The sequence below is a fragment of the Electrophorus electricus genome, chromosome 13 (assembly GCF_013358815.1).
Source record: "Electrophorus electricus isolate fEleEle1 chromosome 13, fEleEle1.pri, whole genome shotgun sequence".
Taxonomy (NCBI): domain Eukaryota; kingdom Metazoa; phylum Chordata; class Actinopteri; order Gymnotiformes; family Gymnotidae; genus Electrophorus; species Electrophorus electricus.
The window spans coordinates 18348769-18367405 of record NC_049547.1 but is presented as its reverse complement, the minus strand read 5'-3'; the positions used below and the strand labels follow the sequence as shown (position 1 = coordinate 18367405).

General features: G+C 43.0%; 1 pseudogene; it reads left to right on the top strand.

Annotated features, from left to right (window-relative positions):
* The first annotated feature begins 8844 nt into the window (after nt 1–8844).
* LOC118242345 lies at nt 8845–16033 on the top strand (annotated as a pseudogene).
* Nucleotides 16034–18637: the final 2604 nt, after the last annotated feature.

Genomic DNA, 18637 nt, shown 5'->3' with positions numbered 1-18637 from the left:
GGAGAGTAGCACGTTCAGAGCCGGGGCAGACATGCACCCCTGCGTTTCCAGTGGGGCCAAGGACACGCCTCCACTGGCTGTGCCACTAGCAGGCGCTGCATACTGCACCTTACGTGTGTGTCTGCACCTTTTGTGTGTTTACAGGCGCATCGCCACGATGTGTGGAGTGTACCGGACTGCCCTGAGAAGGGCACAGACTCTTGCCTTTCTGCCTGCTACGTCGAGGTCTTCCGTGTTGGTGGTTTCTAGCTCACCTTGTGTTGGATGGGCACCAGACCTTAGTTAGTTGTATTTGTGTGTATGTATACATGGCGGCCTGGGAATCGCAGTCCTGGGATGGAGGCGTCGGGAGCCGCACCCCTTGGTAGGCATAGGCACATAGTCTAGCCTTCCGCGTGCAAAAGGATTCACATTTGTCTTTTGTGATCACGCCCTCCTTGATGGCACACACCTGCTTAGGGTTTAGTGTTGTCTGTCTGTTTTTAAACCCCTGTTGTTGTGTGCTTCCTCAATGGTCATTGTTTGTGTAGCCTCTTCTAATGTTTTGGTCATTGTCGTTAGCATGACGTGCATTTATGTTCACCTCTAATGTTAGGTGTGAGTGCCACCATTGTCGTATGTCAATGAATGTTTGTCAAAGTCGAGGGAGTCTGTGCATCCTGCTCCATGCCCTGCGCCACTTGGGCCATCACAGTCTGAAACTCACATCGACCATAAACCTTTTTTTAATAACAAATGTAAGTCTAGTTTTATCCCTCTTACAACTTTTATTTCACTGTTTATATTTTACACTGTTTTATCGGTTTTTATGTTGTATGATTTTATTATCCAGTGTTTTATCTTTACGTTTGTAATATTTTTTTATCATGATTGTGTGTTGTTCAGTCTATTATCCTCATCTTCTATTCATAGTGAACCACAATTGCTGCAAACATCCTCTTCCTTTCCTCCCATTCTTTTCCTTTCTCATCTCTTCCTTCTCCTTACGTTCTTGGGCTTTTTTCAGCTCCTTCTGGCGTTTTTCTGCCTGCTTGGCTGATTTTCTTTGCTCTTTGGCTTGCTGCTTCAGCAACTGTTTCTGATTCATCTCCTCCAACATTGCGAACAGTCTCATCACCCTCTCCCGGTGCTCCCGTCTTTCCTTCCATTCCTTTTCCAGTTTCTTACGTTCTTTAATTTCCATTCGCTTCTCTTTTTCTATTGCCTTTCTCTCCTTTTCTCTGACTTTTTCCTCTGCTTTTTCGATCTTTTTCAGAATGTTCGACAGGTTTTTATCCATCTTCTTTTTCAGGGCCGCTTCACTTGTCTGCTGGATTCCATCCTGTTCTTCCTCCATAAGAACTGCCTGCAATTTCTCCACTCCCAACTTAAACTGGGAAATCCAGCCTCTCTGAGGGAACAGATACCAATTAATTAAGCTCTTAACCAACAATTAAGTTCTCCTATTCATAACAGCCCAGACAACTGCTGCCACACACTCTAAAAGCTTGCTGTCATTGTGACTGCTTAGACTGCTACCTGTACACCTAACAAAAATTAATGTTTCATATTGCAGAGAAAAGATTATGCTTACATGGTACATAGAATGTTATTAAAATGACTTCATTCTGGTTACCATGACATTAAGAATGGGACGCTATGAAAATACCAATTCCAGACAAATAAACAGAAAAGTAGAGATGATGCATAAAATGGCTTCTGTATGAAAATATCTTATCATACATTTACTCACATCTGCAGGAGATGTTGCCACATCTCTCTCCTTCTTCAGAGTCTGCTGCTCCTCCCTCATCTTACTCAGCCACTCTCCTGGCTTTGCCTCATCCGCAGCCTTGTGGTGTCCCATGTGGAACAAGGGGCAACTCAAACTGCGATGAGGGGGAATGGTGCCAACATCTATATTGTTGGTTTCAGTATCCTCCTGCAAAACAGTAATGTGCTTTGACCTCTGATACCAAGCTCTATAGGAGGGTGTCCAGCATGTAAATTGTATCTAAAAAGGTGTGAACTTTCTGCTACTAACCTTAAAAGCATGCATTCTGTTTTGACAAAAATCCCGTCAGTTTAAAACCTGTGGAACATGGTAAACAACAATGTTAGTTTTCAGCTCATGAGACACAGCATTGGAAATACCCGAGACAATTGCCAATAATTGCCCTACATTTGCCCTAAACCATAGATGCAATTTACACTGTCCTCACCACTTTGTGAAATACATGATTTTGTCCCCACAACTTCTTGAAAGTGTATTAACAAAATATTTGTATTTCTTTCACAAGTTTGTTTTTGCTTCATTTATTAAAAATAATTCGATTAATGTGTTGTTTTGGTCTATAATCCTATTATGTTTTTAATGACAATCAGAACACGTTCGTGCTGATATGTTGTCACGCTAATAAACGCAGTACAACTGACGTTTCTTGAATTATGGTTCAATCAAAAATAAATAGAAAATAATTTGACTACAAATATATATATATATATATATAAAACCATAGTTTTAGTTTGGAGAAGTGGGCAAGACGGGAGTCGCACGCAACTACACATTTAGTGCTTTATTGGGCAGAATAAAGACTAGATAAAACAATCCAAAACACGATAGGCCAAAAGGCAGGAACCGTACGAACAGGGATCAAACGCGCTCGCTGTACCAAACGAAACTTCGCAAATGGAATACCAAACAAGAGGCTTTATATACGAACATGAATCAAGGTAATAAAGGGCAGGTGTCGTTAGATGTCCGGGGATTGGGAGCGACACGGTGCCGATACTCCTTGTGTTGTTCAACGCCGATGACAGACTTAAGCAGTGTGTCCATAACACCTTTCATAAACTTGTTTCAGTCGGAGTTCATTTCTTTTCAGTAAACGCGCGTGCCCGAGGATTTGATGTCTTAAAGGGACGTGAACTTGAGGGGCGCCAGAACTGATTGGACACCCGCTCTGAATTCTTGTCTCCATGGATCAGTTGCACCAATTGGGATTAATTGCTAAACTGGTAGAAGCTAAAAGATCATTTTCATAGACAAGTTTACGCCTGTTGCACCAAGACCAGTAGCGACGCACGCGCCTATTTAAAACGTGTAATGACCGTTGCTAAGTAACTTGCGCTGTTACTAAGCAAAATTGTTACCGATACTCACTTTGGCAAGATAGTCCGCTATTTCCTACCAGATTACAGACTATAGAGGAAAACAAAACCCGCCGACAGTGAAATACATAAATCAATCGAATTATATTCACACAAACCACACTTATTTATATATGGTCAACTTGCCTATCTTTGCAATGACAGTCTGGCTAATGTTAGCTAGCTGGATAGCTAGAGAATTAAAATTAGACTATGACCAAGTTATCTAGCCGCAGGCCTTTCCCTCTTGTATAGTGCTAGTCTCTTTCACAAACTGGCCCTTATTGTGAGAGCAAAAATGACATCTTGAAATTGTGTTTACCTTGTATTTCCTAAGATGTGACAGTAAATATACCCCCAGGTATTGAATAATATAAGAAATTTACGAGCATAATTAGCTAATATTAATTTATGTATACTCACCGTCAATGAACGTTCCTGTCTCAACTTGGACACGTTACAAATTGTTTCAAAGCTTTGTATGTCGTCTAGTTAAATGACCGTATCTATTTCTACCTATTTGTAGCCGAATAGTGAGGACACATGGCAACATTGTGACGTCATAATACCGTGTGCAATGGAAGGCGCTTATAATAGGACTCTACTAATTTCACAAGAACGTCAGTTAATTTCACGGACCTGTTTTATAAAAAAGTTATTTCATGAATTTTAGGATACAAATTAATTTTAGGCTACATTTCATGGCATTTATTAAAAAACACTGAAGAAGCTTCATAGTTAGGATATCCACTTAGACTCACTAGGCCTGCCATGCTAAGCCCTGTACTGGCTTTAGTTTAGCATGGAACTGCAAATAACTTCCAAAATATAACGTGATGTTTGTAACGACGAAATGGCTTTTTAAAATCAAAAGCAGGAATATTTATGAAAAATAAACTATTGAGCCACTGACTCATGCACAGAGGTCTCTTACTATTTTGCATTTTCTTCCTCTACTGAGTTCTTACTGAGTATAACGCAAACTTTGATGCATTTGTTTTCTTTTCACCGAACAATACCTTCAACTTTGACTGTGGTGACATGAATTCCAGATCTGCAGAGTGTTTTTTCAGTAATGCATCTTTTGCCCATGCATTTTGATTGCAGTGTTAGTAGGTCATAACTGCTGATCAGAACTTTGGACAGGAGGGTTTTTCCTCATGGCTCACTGACTTTCATGTACAACAACAAACAATATTTTCTTATTTATTTATTTTTCCAGTTGTAACAAACCGTTCTGCTGTTTTTTAACTTCTGTCAAATTTTTAATGGTTGTACAGGACAATTACAATGGAAATCGAGGTGTACAAGCGCCACCTTGAACAGACCTACGAGTTGTGTGGGCCTGTCAGACCGCTGAGCAGTATGACATCAAGCACCAGAACCGACAGCTGCCGGCCCTGCTTTTCAACCACCAGCTCAGATGCAGCCAAGATGCGGACAAAGCATTCATTAAGGTGAGTAATTATTGTCAGTGGTTGTCTTAGAATGGTGCTGAAGTGCTTAAGATACTTTTAGGCGATTCCATAGCCAAGAATTCTCACGGTCACAACTCGCTGCATTCCTGTTGGGTGTGAATGACAGTTGCTCCTTCCCGGTTGATACAAAGTGACGCTAGAAAAAAAGGACGTACACGGAACTGGTAGTGAACACTGTCCTTCAAGTGCATATAACCCACAGTGTTTGAGCCTGCAATCCAGTTCATTACCCTGTCCAACAGGCTCCTAGGTTCCCCTCCACATCTTCCTTGTCAGAGATGAAAATTGATATAAAAAATTGGGGAACAGTTGAAATGACTGAGCCAATACACTGCACATTTCACCTTGAATACTTTTGGTTACTTTTTTGTTCCTGGCTACCATGCTTTTTTAAGCATTGATTATCTCAAACATTGATTTATCTAAGATAAGCAAAGACCTGTTTTCTCTTGCTGCATTTTGCGGGTTTTTTTGTTTGTTTGTTTTTTTTTTCCAAATGAAGCTGTTGTTTTCGTTTTTGGTGGGTTTCATACTATCCACACCAGCTTCCAGGTTTCTATCCTTTTACATACCAAGCAATCAGCTTCCTTTCCTTTGCTACAGAGCACCTCTTTTCTGTCCACACCTGCTTGGCTGGTAGCTCTCAGAAGCCTTGCCTTCCTCACCTGTGCTTTTCTGGTTGCGGTGGCCATATGTGGGTCTGGATGTGACTCTGGAGACACATCCTCTCTCCACAACAGCCCGCACACTCTCAGCGGGGGAGTCATCCCACCCAAAGAAGCCCACCAAAGTGACACTGAAGCCAAAGCAAACAGCATCACCAAAACTATGCAAATGTGGAATGACCTGGTGGGTCTTCTGCCAGAGAGAGGCAATAGAGAATATCAAGCTGATCTGGTAGTCTGGAAGCAACCACCAGATGGCTGTTGCTTCTGTTGGCCTTTTGACTTCCATCAACATCTACTCAGGCAGTAAAAAGAAATGGTGTACTGGGAGGTAGTAAATCTTGCTAATCAGTACTTGTTTTTGGCCTGTGAAAATACAAACAAACAATACAGATATTCAAACACTTCTGAACTACAATTGCTTATCAGGATTTACACAGACTTAAGTTCTTAATACCTCTTTGCTTACAACTTCATCAAAGCGGTTTTGTTCTACAGTATGTGCAAAGTCTACTTTCCCACACAGTTCACATGAGTCTTGGCTCCTCCTGCTGGTTCGTCATGTCTGTGAATGTGCAAAATCAAACTTTTTTGCTTGGCTTCAAGCAGTGATCCTTTGATTGCATCATTCATGATTCATTTAGGATTACAACCAAGTGGTTCAATGTCCAGCCAGAGGTGTACTCAAGTGAGGTAATAAAATGAAATTATTAATGTAATAATATGATGGCAGGAATTGTAAAAGACCCAATTAGGCTTCGGAAGTAAGCAGGAAGTGAGAATGACCAAATATGGCCTCTGTGTTAAGTCCGGGATTGAGGCCAGGATACCGCCTAAAGATACAATTTTAATAAAAAATGGTTTTGTAATTTGATGAAAATGTATAAAGATTGAACCCACCTGAGACTGTTAGACATTCTCTGGACAATGCCTCGTCTGTATGCAACACTGAGCTCAGAATAAAGATGACACCGGCTATTCTCTTCAATTAATTACTGCGTCCATATCTTTATTTTCTATTTAAAGTGTACTTGAGAAAATTACTGGAATGTGGGAAAACTCTAGGAACCACACAAGAATGTCTGGAGGTAAAATGTCAAGGCTGCATAGCCATACCTTAATGTGAGAGATCCTCCATTTCAGAGTCTGCTGTGTGAGAGTCCTGTGCCTTTTTTCTCTAGCTTGGAATAGGACTGTTGCTTCTGCTTCTTAAGGTTTTCAATCAACAAGGACGGTGGCTCCACCTGCAATGAACCATGAGCTTGTTGTATTAAACTGCACAAGACAGTAAATGAACACTTGTATTCATTCTGTATGAAGTGCGCCTCACTTGAGATGTCAGCCAAAGTTTAGCAGTAAATATGGTTATCTGCAGCTAGAGGGAAGTGTGTTGCTATTGATAGACATCTTCAGCTAAAAATAAATCTTCCTTGACCCTACTACACCAAGCCCAGATACAACACAGACATGCATGTGCTGTAAGTTGGCTTCAAAAGATTAAATGAACTTGTCAGCAACATGGTCCAGCTTCCTGCAGCATGTGACATGCATCTGCACGCATCCTGCCCCCACAGTCTCTGCCTGGCTCCCCCCACCCTCCTCCACCCCCAGTTTGCTCTCTCGTCCTGCCCACCAGCAGCTAATGTCCGCCGCCGCAGCGCAGCACCTCCCACTGTATGCTGCATGCTCCACTGTGTGCCTATGGTAAAACATCGCCAAGTTTAGCCTTCTAGCCACTGTACTCCGCTCCCCAACTCACACATCAATCTCAGAGGCAGATGGATTCCTGTCTCCCATACTTGGATAAATGTTCTCTGTGAATACAAAACAGCAACATTTGTCTAGTGTAACGGAGACCTCTTGGACGTTTTGTAGACAGGCGAGGCCGGGCTGTGCTAGCTGAGAGAGACGATATTTAAGCTTGAATCTGACTAGCACATGCACAGAAGCATAGGGTATTATGAAGGCTCTGCATGATATCGTGACCCAAGGTTGAGCTTACAGTAGGTGGCCATATTGCCTCATATCAAGGGCAGTGTACGTTGGAAGACCATAGCAGAGATGTGTGACCGAACTATATACACGAGCGCATAACATGCTGCATTCCTTGTTTTCTCCCATTTTTGAGTGAAGCTAATTTATAGTGCCATCTGCCATCTCCTTTTAGAAAGCCAGTGCAGTGCCTTGGCTGTTGATGTGAGTTGTTTGGTCAAAGGAAAGAATTGAAAATGTGAATGGTGATCTCCATGTAATACTTAGACTTTAATGCCCTTTACCACTCATTCAGTGCTTGTCTGTGTTTATGTTTTCAAGTGTTACAGTGTATTTTTATTTATGTGAAATTTGTTTTCAGTCTATCTGCAGTAGTGCACTTAAAGGGCCAGGAAGGTTAGTGGAACACATTTGCTCTGCCTCTGAACTCACAATTCCACTGTGACAACATTGTTCAATTCCGTCATTAAAAAAAAAAAAAAAAAACTGTTCCGAAATCTAGATTTGTTTAAATCGTGTCTGCCAGTGTATGTGAGTGTGTTGCAGTCTCTCTGACCCTCCACACCCATTAGTGCGTTCTTCCACTCGCTTCTCTCTCAAGGGAGGATTCAAGGGAGGATTCAGATCCATTCAGGTAATTTTGCAGTCTTCAAAAAATGCATTGAAAGACATTCCAGTAGCTCAGTGGTGCACCTGCACTCCACTCTGCTCCCCAGTTCGGAGGACGCCAGCACCTATGTTTAGTCTTTTATGTTTAGTCTTTTTTAGTTTGTTTCTCTTTATTTCCTTTGGACACCAGTGCTTTTTAATAATCTGTTTTGGACATTACCCAGGAGCCCATACAAAGGTTCATTTCTGCCTGCCTGCATAACTGCTGGAGGGAGGATTTTATGTCCAGAAAATGTTAAGATGGAAACAGCTCGGTGGGAGACAGTATGTGAGAATCACCTCTTAGGCTGATTTTACTGTTTCTCATGTAGAAGGAATTCCCTCACTGTGTTCCCATTCTGAGCATCAAAGCCAAATGGGATGGGGGTTTGTCACATTCTGAATTCTAGCTCATGTCATGATATTTTGTCAGCATTGGCATTGATAGACTCAGGTTATCAGTACAAATTTACATTCAAGATTAGTTGTCTATTACATATATATCTCCTCTCCTGCAATCATGGCTAATTAGCTGCATCTGTCATTTCTTTTAATTATTTAATTTTTCATGCTAGTTCAGTCACTCTTGTATTAGTGCCATGCATGTGAAACAGACTCTTGAAAGGTTTTCTTCTCGTATCTTGCATGCCTAGCCTAATAGGACATTCAAAATCCCTTGAAAATTTTAAACTTTTTTTTTTTTAATGTATATATCTCCTCAACATTCCCAGTACAACTGCTGTAGAGTCCACGACTCAACTCTTGACTAAAGTCTTCACTTCGAGCCGAGCGTCTGAGCCGGCTGCTGCGGCATACGCCACGCTGCTCTGTGACCCTCACTCTCCACTCCTCTCCTCTCCCAGCTTTTCCAGATCCCTCAGATGCAGACAGCCCAGCCTGCCATTCCAAGTAACAGCCCTTCCATTCCACCCGTGTCCGGCCAGCCCATCATGATGTTCATGACGCCCATGCCCTTCACCTCATCCCAGACCGCCCAGTACTACGTACTCCAGTAGTACGTGCCCCAGGTACCCAGAGCAGAGAAAAGCGCCTGTGCAAATATGTACACAGTGTAGCAAATGGGTTGAAAATCTGTCTATAAACAGGTTGGCCAGCAATAAATAAACTGCTCCTAAAATGTGTAGATAAAAATATGTTTTATCTTGGAAGCAGAAATGAGAAGTTCTAGTTTAGTTTTTTTTTCAGTGTAAAAAGTAGATTTTTTTTGTATTTTTTGTTTGTTTGCTGCTTTGAATATTTCCTTTAGGAGTGTCCTATATGAATGGCCATGTCTGGTGCTAGGCCCTTTACCTCTGCTGTTCTGTTTCATTCTCAGTATCGCCACAGTGGCCTTCCCTACGTGGGACATCCCCAGCAGTACTCCATCCAGCCCACAGGACCCACTACATTCTACCCTGGGCTCTTTCCTGCAGACTGCCCACTAGCATATAGTGAGTTTGGACTTCCCTTTCCTTACCCCCACCTCGGAAACACACATGCTTGCTCTCACCGATAAAGAGACCTTTCTTCTAGGTATTCCTGCTGGCTAAAACTGGTTTGTCGTTTGCTCTCTAACTGAAACCAGTGCTTTTTTTTGGTCACCACTAGTGGCAGGGCCTTCATACTATCCTGGCCAGACCATATACACCCAATCTCCATCCATAATAGTGCATACAGCTCAGCAGCCTCCACCCACTAAGAGGGAAAAGAAAACAGTGAGTATTCCCCCTGCTTCAGAGGTGAAATTAATTTAATCGTGGATTGACTTAATAGATGCAAATAACTTGCTGTTCGCTAAGATCCGTATCCGAGACCCTAACCAGGATGGCAAGGATATCACAGAGGAGATCATGTCAGGAGTAGGCGTTAGCCAGAACACAAGCCCACCAGTGGGACGTCCCTGCACTACCCCTACTGCTCCACAGGTAAGCCATTCAGTCCCGCAGCCCGAGCCCCTGATCGGCTGCAGGCCGCTGCCTCGCATGATCCACTCCACAGGTCAAAGTACTCTCTCATGTAGTCCTCCCTCATAATAAGCTCTGAGCTGGTTGTTTGGTTGTTTGGCTGGCTTTCATTGTCTTGTCCTATTAAAAGCATCATACAATCAGCAACAAAAGCTGATGGTGTAGTTTGATTTCCAGCCTTTCTCTCTTCCTCCTTCATTGATTCGCTCGCACCGTTGACCCTCCTCTGTCATATTTGACTTGTTCCAGTAGCTTGTGTGATTGTGGGCTTCTCAGATGTGTTTTGATGTTCCGACTTGCCGTGCCTATTCTTTCATCTGCCTCCATCTTAGTTCTCCCTCACAGCCACTCGAATCCTCCTGCTCTTCCCTCGTGTTCCCTCTACACAGACAGCCCACGTAAAGGCCCTGTAAGAACGATTCAGCCAAAACCTGAGCACCTCAGCTTCTCTGAGGAAAGGCCTCTCTTTAAAGGGAACACTCACTACTGCGTTGTTGCACTTACTTTGTGTCCTCTTTCCCTAAAAGTTAAGTGTTCCTCATTCCTCTCTTTCTCTATTTCCCCTGCCCATTTATTTAACCACCCCATGCTTGTCACATTTTGTGCCTTTGCGGCTGGATCTTTTGCCCTCTTGTGCTTTCTCATTTCCTCTCTCTCTCTCTTTGCCTCTTTTTCTACTCACTTCTCTAATTATGCTGTGCTGTGCTGTTCTCACCCCCCCACGCTCGTTGCCATTCTCCTTCTTCTGCATGTGTGTGCAGTATCTCTCTCTCTCTCTCTCTCTCTCTCTCTCTCTCTCTCTCTCTCTCTCTCTCTCTCTCCATCTTTTCTGTCTTTTGCTAGTTTTTATGTCCACACCCTCATTATCCTCACATTTTCTACCTCAAATCCTAGCAGCTGAACAGCCAGGTAGCAGAGCAAGGTAATGTGATGTATAATGTGGACAGTGCTCAGGTCCTTCCTGCTCCCGTGGACTTGAAACCAGGTCAGGCCTCACTGTCCCTTTCAACCCTCTAACTACACATCACACACACACACAGCTGGTTTAGGGCTAGCTAGCACATGCATGAACTTCCTTATGAAACTAGTACTAGTTTTTGTGGATGGTTTGCTTTTGACTCCACTGATTTTTTTATTTTATTTAAATTTTTTTCCCCCTTTTTGGTGGTTCAACTTTCCCAACCCTCATCTGTGATTGGCTGTAGATGACAAGCCAAAGCTTGAGTGTGCAATGCTGAAGTCTTCATCACCAGCGCTACAGCCAGTCGAGCCTCCTGTGCAGAGACGATAGCCCGGCAGTCCTGCTTTTGCTCCTGCCCCTGTCTCTGCACATGGACCTGTCCCAGCTCCAGCTCCCACTCCTGCCCCCACCCCAGACTCTTATCCCACTGAGAAATCAGAGCTTCCTCCCTCTGGCCTAGAACCAGCCCCCAATGTAGCCTCAGCTCCAGCTCCTGGCCCCTCCAAGCGTTTGTTAGCAGCAGAGGGGACAGACCCCCGCAGCGCTTCACCAAAGCCTGAGCCAGCCATCTCTCCAGAGCCAGAGAAACTGGAGGCCCAGCATGCCCCTCAGCACTGCCTATCTCTCCAATTCAGGTGCTCAAGGCTGTCAACGGGCTGGCCGAAAGAAATCCCACTCCTCCCTGCAGTGATCCGGGCTTCCAGCCCAGCCACACCTCCCAGCTACAGCCTGCCCCCAGCCCTCCTCGGCCACATGCTCCCATCTCAGAGCCCAGCCCCGCCGGCCTGGCCCTGGAGGCCTACTGTCCGGCGAAGGCTGCAATTCCAGCAGCCGGAGAGGCAGTTGCCACAGGCATGCTGACGCCCTCATTGCCTTCCAGCACTGCTGCTCCTTCAGGCCTCACTCTCCCAGGCCAGGCTGTTATAGAGGCAGGCCTGGCCTGTGGAGCCTCCACTGGGGCAGAGCTGAAAGAGACTGGGAAGGAGCCAGAGGTCTTGCTGGAGGATAAAGTGGAGCCCATCTTACAGCCCAATCTTAGGCAAAGCTTGAGTCAAGGTAAATAACCACATGCAAGACATGCTATGTTAGGACACTAAAAAGACACCAGACTGATTTGTTATGTTTTACAGCTATTAGTTTACCCAACACCTGGAAGAAGCCAAAAGAGGACACTCCTGTGGGGCAGGCCCAGTGTCCTGACAGAGAGGTGATTCCTCTCTCCAGGTGCTCACTGTACCCCTCTCTGCATGCAGAGCCAGAGCTGAAGGATGGGAAGAGGCAGTATGATAGAGACTTCCTGTTGGCCTTCCAGTTCATGCCTGCCTGCATGCAGAAGCCAGAGGGGCTTCCTTACATCTCTGATGTGGTACTGGACAAGGTAAGCCTGCTAAAACATTGGCCTTAGGGGACCTTTAAAACCATTCCATGGAGAGGGGCTGATGGACTTTGACTTGACTCTGTTCTTTTCTAGATCAAACACCTCCCCGCAAGATCATCAGCAATGTTTCCATGAACAACGAGGTGCAGCTGAAGAAGGCCAATAATGCTTGGAAGCCTGGCATGAAAAGGGAGAACACACAGAACCCCGAGACCCAGAAAACTCAGCTCAGCACCTCACTCCGCCGTACCCTGTTTTCAGATTTCAGAGTCACATCCTGTTATGGTGGGCTTGAAAGCTACTTAATTTTTTTTTCGAAATATGCTCTTCAAGAATTGGGGTCATTGTTTAATTGGGTGGGTGTGTGGGGAGTGTGCACGAATGTAGCTATGCAGGGGGACATTGGTTTCTAGTGTAAACAGGGGGTGTGATGATACTGAGGGCCAGATCTTGTGTGCTTGTTGTTCCTTGTGTTGATTGTGATGTTGATTTTGGTGAAAGAGTATTGTAGATTATTGAAGTGAGGTGTTCAGACTGAGTTAAAAAAGAGTAGTTTTGTTTTTGATGCATGCATAAAACTTTTTCCATTGCAATTCAGTAGTAAGTTTCTCTAGTGAGTAATGGTACTTTTTTGTTTGTCAGTTCGCAAGTATAGTTTTCTTGGATTAATGTTGTATGCTGTGGAGACCTTTTCTGTCCCAGTGATTGCTGACGTGTCTCCTAGCAGACACTGCTGGAGATGAGGGCCGAGGGATATTTAGAGAGTGTGATAAAAGGTTGGCAGCTTCCTGCCAAAAATGTTTTATGGGTGTACTGTGCATTATGGCATGCATATAGTTATCTACTGTGTTTTGTGTGAACAGTAGCGTATTCTGTGGATGATCTTGTATATATTTTAGGTTAGTGGCCAGTGGTTGTGTTAAAAATATTCTTGCAAATTTGTGTGCAATTCAGCATTGGGAGAGATTGACAGATGTTCATTGCATTGTCTGGTCGGTAGGATTATTATTGGATCAGATTTGGTTATTATGTATTTATTGTTTTTTTGTAGGAGTTATATGTTGATTAAATCTGAAATTCTTATAGGTAGTTCTAATGGGTTTTCTTTTAATTTGAATTTGGAGCACATGAGGGGTTTTAGTTGATAAGATTTGATAAACTGTTTGCTGCCAGTGCTACACTTCTCGGAAATTGTGATTGATGTATGATGCCTTTTTCAGTCTACATAGTAAAGCTGAGTGATTTTTGTTCATGACGAAGTTCCAAATGGCAGAGTAAAAATTTGGTGAAAGTGAGGAGTTAGTCATTATGTGGAAGAACTGCTGAATTTAACAAAAGATTGGGATCTTTGTAATGGAAAGCTTAGTCAGTAGTCTGTTTTCCTCTCCAGGAGCTTTTCCAGAAGGTGCGCAGTATCCTGAACAAACTGACACCGCAGATGTTTAACCAGCTGATGAAGCAGGTGATGGACCTCACCATCGACACGGAGGAGCGCCTCAAAGGTGTCGTTGACCTGGTTTTTGAAAAAGCCATCGATGAGCCCAGCTTCTCTATGGCCTATGGCAATATGTGCAGCTGTCTGGCTAAGGTGAGTAACATGTTCCCATACATTGCTGCTGAAGTTCCATACAAAAACAAATGCCACACAGAAGTGAATTCTGTTCGAACCACTCTAAATTGACATGGAGCTTTAATCAGCTTCTGTGTAGTAACAGAACTCTCAACACTGTCTTATACCCAAGTGTTTCTCCTACATGTCTTTCCTGTGTAGTTAAAAGTACCCATTGCAGACAAGCCCACCAGCACTGTGAGTTTCCAAAAGCTGCTGCTGAACCGCTGTCAGAAGGAGTTTGAGAAGGACAATGGCCAACAATGATGTTTTGGAGAAGCTGCGACACCAGCTGGAAGCGACCACTTCAGTAAGCACCGCTCCTGTCTAGTTTACCCGACTCACCAACCCACAGATCACAAGAAAGGGGACTGAAATCAGCAGCAGTGCTAGGAGGCGGCCAGGTCGTTATCGGGTCCAAGCGTGTTGTTTCTTGCTTTTGTCTTTGTTCTGGTTACTCCTTGCAAGGCCAGTGAGCGGGAGAGGCTGAAGCAGGATCTGGAGGAGGCGAAGGACAAGGCCCACAGGAGGTCCATCGGCAACATCAAGTTCATCGGGGAGCTGTTCAAGCTGCGCATGCTGTCAGAAGCCATCATGCACGACTGCGTGGTCAAGTTATTCATGAACCACAACGAGGAGAGCCTGGAGCGTCTGTGCCACCTCCTCACAGCCATCGGCAAAGACCTGGACTTGGAGAAGGCCAGGGTAAGCAGGCCGCGGTCCTGGTCTGGGTTGATTTAATATTCTCAGCACATGCTCAGCACTTGCATCGGTTTATCTTTAATATGTCATGTAAAGGTTTACGGTGCATGCGTAGATGAGTGCTAGTGTGCAGTGCCGCGACTGTGCACGTTTTTCCGGATTTTGTCCATGATGCGTTTTTCACAGCAAGTACTTTACACAACAAAACTGAATGAAGATGTTTTGAATATTGTATCTTGACTGTCCATTTTGTCTCTGGTAGGAACAGCAGTTGTAATGTTGACAGTTCAGTCACCATCTAGTGTGACAGTTATTGTCCTGGTCTTTTTTATTGTATTTTAAAAAAATGTTTTTACATTTCCATGCATGCTTTTAACCAAAAAACAAGCATGTTTAAATGTTGTCTATAAAAGTTTTGCCATCAGTGTTTTCTGTTGCTTGCCTGTTGCCTGCACTCTGACTACAGGGTAGCCAACTAATTAGGATCATCATCTATAGTGCGACTAGCATGCTGTGCTGATATCAGTGTATTATTAGGCCTTGGCAATGATTTTAAAAGTGTCCAAGTTCATGTTGTTTAGTGAAGTTGTTAGTGTGGTTGTTAGCTCTGCTCCTACTGCAGCTGACAAAATGAAAGGCTTTTATTCAGAACTGGTCAGCTGTTAGAAGGTTTTGTCCAGGCCCATGGGAGCGTGCTCTCACAGCCTCCTCCACGTTTTCTGCGTCCTGCTGCTGCACACTGGATTCCCCAAAGCCAAGTGCAGCTGATTACAGCACAGCTACAGCCACAGTGGCAGTGAACTGCTTTACAGCACTGACCAACGTGCAAGGCAGCAGGGTTTACATAAGAGTCATAAGCGTCTTGCGACATGAGTTTAGCTGAGAGCAGACCTGATCGAATCGAAAGGTGAAGAATACCTGAAATTTGTCAACATTTCTCTTACACACTCCTCTCTCTCTCTTTCTTTCTTTCTTTCTTTCTTTCTTTCTTTCTTTCTTTCTTTCTCTCTCTCTCTCTCTCTCTCTCTCTCTCTTTCTTTCTCTCTCAGCCACAAATGGATCACTACTTTAGTTATATAGAAAGGACAGTGAAGGAGAGGAGGGCTTCCTCACACATTCGGTTCCTGCTCCAGGACGTCATCGACCTGCGACTGGTTAGAGACTCTGCCTGTGTTTGTGTGTTTGTGTTTGCCATTCCAGCACATGGTGATGCAAAAGTATGCATCTGCTGATTTTGTTTTTCTAGCATAACTGGGTGTCATGGCGAGCTGACCAGGGGCCCAAGACCATTGAGCAGATCCACAAGGAGGCCAAATTTGAGGAGCAGGAGGAGCAGAGGAAGGTGCACCAGCAGCTGCTGGCCAAGCAAAACAAGAGGCAAAGGTGTGGCCCTCATATCCGTGACAGCCTTTTTCACCTGGCTGTGCGAGGCCGAGGACAAGTCCAAGGACAATCGACAATTGCTAAAAGACAATATAATAATTCAAAACAATAATAAAACTGTGTGACAAAGAAACAAAAGTTCTGACTCTAATGTATTTTTGTTTTTTCCTTTATGAACTGCAGATAAAACTATATTTAACATTTGCAGATGTTCCAAACAAAAGGCAGAGGTGAATATAGAAATAGTATTATTTATTAAACTCAGAGGGTTAAATGGAGCTCGCTCAGATGATGGTGTTGACTGCTTCAAGGATTTTCACTAGAAGTTATATAACTGCAAGTTATATTATCGATGACTAAGTGTATGCAGCGCAGAATTCTTTATTCGTAATGTAATACATGTCCTATTTAATTCTACAAGATAAACAGGTTGGAAAATATTTCTGTAAAATAGATTATGATTATTTTTGGAATATAAGCCATGCAAACATTGTAAGTGGACATCATGGAAAAATATAAAATAAAAGAATAGTATAGCATACAGTTACAGGGTATGCCTGTTTTCATTGATTACTAGGGAAGCTCTTTGTCTCCATCTTGTGGCCATTGTTGTCTTAGCAAACAACCATATCAACATCAGTGACATGAAGTTATAGAAATTAATTAAAACTGAAACGTATTTTTATAAACACATTTTGACAGTGTGTTTTACATATTCTGGTTGAATATGACATTTATGTCGACAAGATTATAAAAAACACAATCATACATTTACCTGATACTTATATCCAAAGTGACTTACGAGTGAGTATAACTTGAGCAATTGAGGGTTAAGGGCCTTGCGCAGGGAACCAACAGTGGCAACTTGGCAGCAGTAGGGCTGGAACTGGTAAGCTTCTGACTATAAGTCAAGTACCTCAATCACTGAGCTACCACTGATCACTGCTGTGGCTGATCATAAATGTTAAAATTTACAATGTTGGTTACTAAACAATTGAAAAAACATTTTGGAACATGTATTTATTTCATTTCCCCTTACCTTTGACAGCACAGCTAGTCCAGACCTCTGTATGTATCTTCTTACCCCTTCTCTCTGCACACAGAAAATAAAACACATTGAGAAGAGACGAATTGCCCAAAGGCTAAAAAAAAAGACATATAATGACAAAAGGAAAAGGTAAATAGATAACAGTAGATGTGTTAATATAAAATCAAAAGACATCTAAACAGAACTCAATGCAATAATTAGTGTTAGATGTGTATAAAGAGTGTAAATATTGTTTGTTTGGTACTTTGGTGTTGGATACTGGTGAAAGGGAGTGACTGCCATTTTTGTTGGGTGTGGGATTTGCCTCTGTTTGTGTGTCAGTAAATTAGGAAGGTCTGTTGTATGTTTCTTTTGTTTGTTAGGTTTATTTAGGGTGTATTCTTTTTCATTAGTGTGGGTTTTGTTTATTGTTTTGGCCTGGGTCACTCCTGAACAAATTGCACCAGAAAGATTATTTGTGAATAATAATATCCTCTGTAAAATATACCTGTAAGGGTTGGTGCCAGGCCGAGGCTCCTTCCGGCCACCCTCCCATATACAAATTACGGGATTTCGACGGGGAAAATATACATGGGACCTTTTATGAACAGGAGCTGCAAAAGATTATAGTGGGAAAAGACAAAGCCTTTAAAATAGAAAAGATTCTATCTGAAAAAACTAGGAACAGAAAAAAGATTTGCTTGATTTTTATTTCTGGATTCCGGCGGAGGATGTCCTTAACGTTGTAAAAGATTAAAAGGGGGTGCTAAAACCAAATTGAAATTATAATCCGGTCACCATGGAAGAGAACGGATTCTACGTGACTCTACCGTGCAACGCCTCCAAAGACATGTACCTCGATAATAAGATTTCGTGCTACACAACCAAATTTTTGAAGCCTATAGAGTTGGTGGGGGGATGGGAGGTCACACTCACCGAGCCTCATCACTGAACCATACAAGAAGCATGCAACCCACATTACAAAACAAGCTAGTGATCTTGCCCCCAAGAAAGATGATAGTGTCATTCCTAGATCTTCCTAAGTTCATGACCGTTTACTCAGTACACACTAAATAGAAATAAAGATGCAGACTCTGGAATTAATTGAAGAGAATAGCTGGTCCCGTCTTTATTCTGAGCTCAATGTTACAAACGAGACATTGTCCAGAGAATGTCTAACAGTCTCAAGTGGGCACACATTTTATACATTTTCTTCAAGGACCCTTAACCATTTTTATTTTTTCATAATACTTCTCCAGGTTCCTCTATTGCTCTCCAAACCAAACATTATTCAATACTTACACCAAATGGTTCTTGGTACCATTATGTTCACCCTGAACTACTTCTATTTCTTTCTGCTCTATTCTATATCACCAGATGCCCATATATGTTCTTCCGGTGATGTCCATATTATCTCTTTCAGTGCTTGATCAGGATGTCCCAGCCTTGAATCCAGGCTCTCCCTTTGACTGCGGCCACTAGAAGCCTGTCAAAGAGGCCTGAAGATTTACACTGAAGCCTACAGAGGCCTTTCCTGCATGAAACCAGATTATTCTGGACCATCCATACTTTTGTGCTTACAATATCATTTTATTACCTCAATGGCTTGTTTTGGTTAGCTGTCTGTGTTGGGCTGCATACAGCATTCTCTATGTTTACAGCCTTAGCTGATTCAGGAGCCGAGGGTACCTTCATACACAC